This window comes from Melanotaenia boesemani, chromosome 24 (genome assembly GCF_017639745.1).
Source record: "Melanotaenia boesemani isolate fMelBoe1 chromosome 24, fMelBoe1.pri, whole genome shotgun sequence".
NCBI classification, from domain to species: Eukaryota; Metazoa; Chordata; class Actinopteri; order Atheriniformes; family Melanotaeniidae; genus Melanotaenia; species Melanotaenia boesemani.
This window is the reverse complement of record NC_055705.1, coordinates 11264742-11270846: the sequence shown is the minus strand read 5'-3', so window position 1 is coordinate 11270846 and position 6105 is coordinate 11264742.

Here is a 6105-nt window from a genome sequence, read left to right as displayed (position 1 = left end):
ATGTCTTGGGACACAGTTTAATAGATTGCATCACTAATCTTCTTTCAAACAGCTCTGAAGCAGGTTTCCATTTTAATATGTGCTGTTCATATGAACTTATGCCTGTGCACATACACGAAATGGAGGTTTCACTTCATGCTGTACTTTTAAATGATCTGCAGATACAAAAGAAACAAAAAGGCACCACAACAAATAAAGCTTTTTTTTATATATATACTGCATACCACTATTGGGACAAAACTTTTAAGCCTGAAACTCAAAGACTGGCCAATATGGGGTCCAAGATTTTTTTAACTTAACTATTTTCAAGTTACACAACATTTGGCCAAAAACTTTCTGTAGCAACCATCAGCAGTCGTATTCAGCTGTGGATGGATGGATGGATGGATGGATGGATGGATGGATGGATGGATGGATGGATGGATGGATGGATGGATGGATGGATGGATGGATGGATGGATGGTAAAATAAATAAAAATGACTGCTCAGGACTGCAGAGTCAGAGTGAGAGCAAAAGAAGTGAAAGCACGCTCAGGCCATCTGACTCTGTATCTCATTAACCAAGAGGAGATGTGGGGGTTGGAAAAGCCACATTTGGCTCAGAGGAACCTGCAGTGTAACCATTTCTAGACTGTGGATTTAATAGATTACTAATGATGGACCACAGGTATTTCTAAGTTAGACATTAGAGGTGGATACCAAAAATGAGAACATTTTCTAATCTGCACATTTTCAGCTCTCTTGGAGAGCAGGGTGTTTAGATCCTGAGGTGTAAGTTGTGCGGCTGTATTCAAGGGTTGAAGGTTTACAGTTAATCTGGTGCTCCTATCTTGGTGTGGTTAAGTTTTCTAAGCACTGAAGGAGAAGGTGCAAGGATATATGGAGGGCACATGACTTCTCATCTGACCAATCCTCTTAGAGAGAGTTGAGCTCTGCCCTCCCTAGAGAAGTCTTTTTTTCATTCAACCCATCAATGTTTAATACATAAATGAGGAAGCATAGAGAGGTAAAATATTATGACTGTAGTCTTGGCAGAGCTTTTTTGTGCCTGGTGCAGGAACTACTGCCAATTCTTCATGGCTGAGATGCACTGATGTCTGCATGTGCTACAGTTTTCCCTTTTTTGGTCGTACACGTGAGCTTTAAACAGCTACCTGATTTAAACAGGTTGCATGTGCAGCACCTTAATGCTCAGCTCTGCAGCAACTGAGCCTGGCTTGCACATTAGCAAACACAGAGGTTGCTTGTTCTCAAACATCATTCGAATGGCTTCCGCTGCCGTTTAAAAGCTTTGCTCGCTGAAATAAAAGTAATTAATTGGTGTTATACACCAAGGACATAATTATCTTTTCCAGTAACTGGCACATATTTAATTACCAGTAATTGTTCTCCTAGCCTTGTTCAAAAGTGTTGCACACCAGACAGTTCTGATATATTATACACTAATCCTGCACTTGATACTCAGTCAATTAGGAAATGTGTGTCAAAGAGCAATCATGTAAACAGCATTGTGGAGCACACACATCCTTCTGAGACGTGAGGCCTGTGTGGGCCTTCATCTGTGTCCTCACAAACACACACATCTGTCTCACTGCTCTGCACTTTGTTTTCCTCCTCAGGGTATAAATCCCTACCTATCCCATCCCTTCCCGAGGTGTTAATGCCTGCCAGATTGGAGGAAAGTAATCTGAGATCATTTCGCAACAAAGGCCGCAGATACTGATTAACAAGGGGGGCTACTTTCTCGCCAAGTGGCGCGGTCCCATTTAAAAGAGCTAAATTTACTCCCCTGTGCCTGAGGGGTGTGTGGGGCCAGAGGCTGCAGAGGGGCCCTTGAACATGAGAACAGGGTTTAATAAGTAAACAGGAGAAGCAGAAAACGGTGCTTCTGATCAGGGCTTATTTGCCCAGCCGAGCCCCTGGTACGCGCTACTAGCTGATTAGCCCTGCCGATTGTACCTTGTAATTGCAGTGCCTTGACCCCCTCTAGGCAAATATTAGATTTTAGTGGTTTAACCTTTCCAGTTGTCAGAGCGAGGTAAATTGCTCAACCAGATGTTAAGGAGCCCAGCGGTAGTCTGCAGCCCTTCTGATCAGCAGGGAAAAAGCACACAGATTGAACCTTTTCTTTTTAATATTGTCTCAATTTCCTCTGGCCTTTCAAGATGATTTCTCGCAGCGGTTTCCTTCCCCGAGAAATGCTCATACTCCGATCCTTATCCAGCGCGTCTGATGTCAGGTTACAAACGAGACATATTATTTCAAATCAGCCCGGTCACAGTCATTAGCTGTGGACAAATGATCAATGAAGAGATCAGTGGTAGATATTAACCTAGCAATCAGTAGTTCAGTTCAATCGCTTCAGCAATTTGTCAGCTGCTGAGATGCAACACATCCATTTGAGCAAGTCTTTCCCAGGACAGATGATGGAGAAGAAATGAGGAGGAGTCTGGTTACAAAATTTGAAGATGGTTCCTCCTATTTCCTTCTAAAATTGGTTGCAACTAGCTGCTACAACTGTGACTCAGAAAAACTTCCAAGTCTAGATTTAACAACAGGGGGTGAGCAGTCATTGCAGTGCAGTCCCAACCAAATCTCTGTAATACGGCACAAACTGATGTGCATCCTTCCTTGAGACAGGCATCCAGATGAAATGGATGCTAAACTTTATGTGATGGATGGAACTTGTCCTGACATTTCGACCCCAGCCCTGCATTTGGAAAGAAAATCCTCCAAGTATGCAATCTGTGTTTTGCTTCACATATACAGTATGTTCACCTTTAGAGACTGAGACACTTTGGGACACAACAGGATGGGGGGAAGACTTTTTGGGGGGTCGGCCCCAGCCGTTTCCAGAGATCTAGTGTTTCTCCCCGTCTCGTCTCAGATCTAGATCCTCTTCCTCTCCAACAGGCAAGCAGCTGCGTCTCTGGGTCCCGGTTCACCTCTTGTGTAATAGTTTCCTTCCTCTTTAAAAAAAAAAAAAAAGAAGAAAGCTACATGGAAAAAAAAAGGGAAAATAGTCATGGTTTCATCGTAGCGATGGACTGAAGTAACTCGTCAGCCTGGGAAGAAACCCAACACTGCCTCCTGCTCTGTCTGAGAGGACAGAAAGGAAGCGGGGGCGACCAAATGGGTTCCATGTGGAAGATTTTAAAGACGTCTGGGAAAGACAGGGGTTGACACCCTGAGTAACATCTCCTTATTGACTTATACTGCCTCACACAGTCCCATCTATAGTGGCCCTCTGTTTTCTTTGTCTTCTGTAACACCTTTTTGAAGTCAGTCTAGCAACTAGTATGTGAAGCGTGAGTAGAATGAGTTCTTTGTTTAAAGGGTTTAATAAGAAATCAAAATTGTACACAATCACACGGCCATTCATTGAAACTTGCTTCAAATGTCTCTGGCTTCAACCTGGCTGCATAAGCCTCATCAGCAGCATCACAGTGATGCAGCATTATTTAACTGGAAGCCCAAACTCAAACCTGTTTTAAACTTAACATGACTAAATTGTTGCATTTTATCAAATGCATGCTTTCAGAACTATAAAAAAAATGATTTATCTTTTATGTTTTTTCATCTGAAATTTATCATCAAATGAAAAAGAATGAATTTGGCTCCAACATGCTTGGATACTAATTAGCTGATTCTGCAGTTTTATTGTCATTTCACTCTATGAGCTAGTAAATTATTAGCTCAGTCTTACAGAAAATCATTAAATATGTATAAATAAATCATTAACCATTTGTGATGGTAGAAAGTGAGAAATTGTGAGTGAAAGCCTCAAATTTAGACTTATAATCTCTGCTTCTTGTTCTGTGGAAAAGTCAATGACCTGCTCAAAATACTGAAATTTGAACATCCATGAATACTACATAAGTCCTATGGTAGCAGTGAATGTTTTTTTTTTTACATAATCAGTGCTGTGTTTTCTATTGGCTCTATTTGTGATGGATTTCTTTTAATGTATATAGATTCGCTTTGCATATACACTCACCAGCAACTCCACTGGATTGAGATCTGGTGACTGTGGAAGCCATTGGAGTATAGATCTCATGATTATGTTCAATAAACTAGTTGGAGATGATTTTAGCTTTGTGACATGGTACGTTATTCTGCTAAAAGAAGCCATTAGAAGATGGTACACTGTGGTCATAAAGGGATGGCCATGGAAGATTGTGGCATTTAAACCATGCTGAGCAGCCAGAACCATTGATACTTCTTGGCTTAACTTTGTGCTCCTCCTATTTCTGATTACTTGCTTTTCTTTCAGACTCAGTCACACTCAGCTGTGTTCTGTTTCATTTGTTTTGTCTCCTTACATATGATATACCCTCTCAAATCTGCCTCCTGAGCCTGCTGGTGGTCCAGTCTGTTCAGGTAGCTTTCTCCCCCTGCGGAGGAAGTCTAATATCTACCGACATTTATGGCCACCGCCCAATCTGTTGCAAGCTCCATTCATTTCACGCACTGCCAGGAGTGCTTTATAATTATCCTGATATAGATGAAGGCTGATTCCAGCAGGTAATCGCTGGCAGTTCAGCTGTTTTTACGCATCTCAGCAAAATGTCTCAATCCATTACCAGTTGTAAATTAATTTCCACTCAATGACCATACTTATTGATACTTTTCAAATTACTGTGTTAGAAGGTGGGGGTTGGGTTATCGCTGAAAAAGCTCTGAACTGGAGCGTGCAATGTGGTTTACTTCAAACCAAGATCACTGTAGGCACTGATCTGACACTAACAAATTAAAGTAATAGTAAAATAGTGCCAGCAGTGTCTATAGGAGCAGCAGCAGGAGAGGAAGCCTCATGCAGTTAAAACAATATATAATTAGTAATGACACACAAACTGAATGCAAACCTGACAAGTTGAAGCTTGTTTATATACGTTGTTTTAGAAGGTGCACTGCAGCACACAAAGGAAGAGATATGTATAAAAAGAATTGGAAATTAAAAATCAAATTAGAACAGAACAGAAATTAAATAGAAACTGAAACATAGAGTGTGGAAATGGGAATAGAAATAAACATGGGAAAATAGGAATATACATTAGATGATGATGGAAAGAAATAAACACTTAAAAAATAAAAGAGAAAAATATTAAAATATTAAAAGGGTTCAATCATTTAATATAAATATAACAGAAAGTAAAGTGTAGCTACAAATAGTTGAAACAAAGAAATACAAAAGGGAATAAAGACAGAAATGAGGGGAAACTGGTGAAACTAGAGGTTGAATGAGAAATGAAGTTGGAAAATTACTAACAGAAACTTAAATGGAATGAAAATGAGAATAAATCCACAGTAGGAATGAATCCAAGAACTAGACTGCTGTAATTATAATTGTGTGTGAATGGAGAAAAATGATTGATGGAATACGAACAAAGTTGAGTTAAGTAGGAACATTAAAACAATGTAAAATAAATTAGAATAAAAAAAAACAATGAAAAACAAATATTCTAGATAAGGACTTTGGAATAAAATGAATGGGATGGGAGAAATTCTAAGAGGAAAATGTATTTTACATGCTTGGGCCACTTTATTAAGTACACATGTTCAACTGTGTATGTTTAAATAGAAACATCACCTCAGTTTTATTTATCAAGTTGTACTAAATATGATTTGAGTGGATAATTGGGTAGGAGGATACCAGTGAAAATGAAATTTTTAGCTTTTTTCTCTCTCTTTCTAATCACTGTCCACATAATCAGATCCATCTGTTCATCTTCTGGTAACATATATATCCAATCAGCCAATCACATGGCAGCAATTCAGTGCATCTCCTCATGCAGACATGGTCAAAGTGACTTGTTGATGTTTAACCTGAGCATCGAAATGAAGAAAAAAAGGGTATTTAAGTGACTTTGAATGTGGCATGGCTGTGGGTATTTTAGAAACAGCTGATCTACTGGGATATAAGATGGGGTAGAAGATGGAAGAAGATGGTCTCCATTTCTGCTCCACATTCAGATTGTAAGCTCAGAATATGATGGAAGCAACATGAAAGCATGGATCCATCATTTCAGTGCTACTGGTGGTGTAATGGTGTGTGGGGAATATTTTCTAGGCTCACATTGGCCCTTATTAGTCCCACCCTAACTG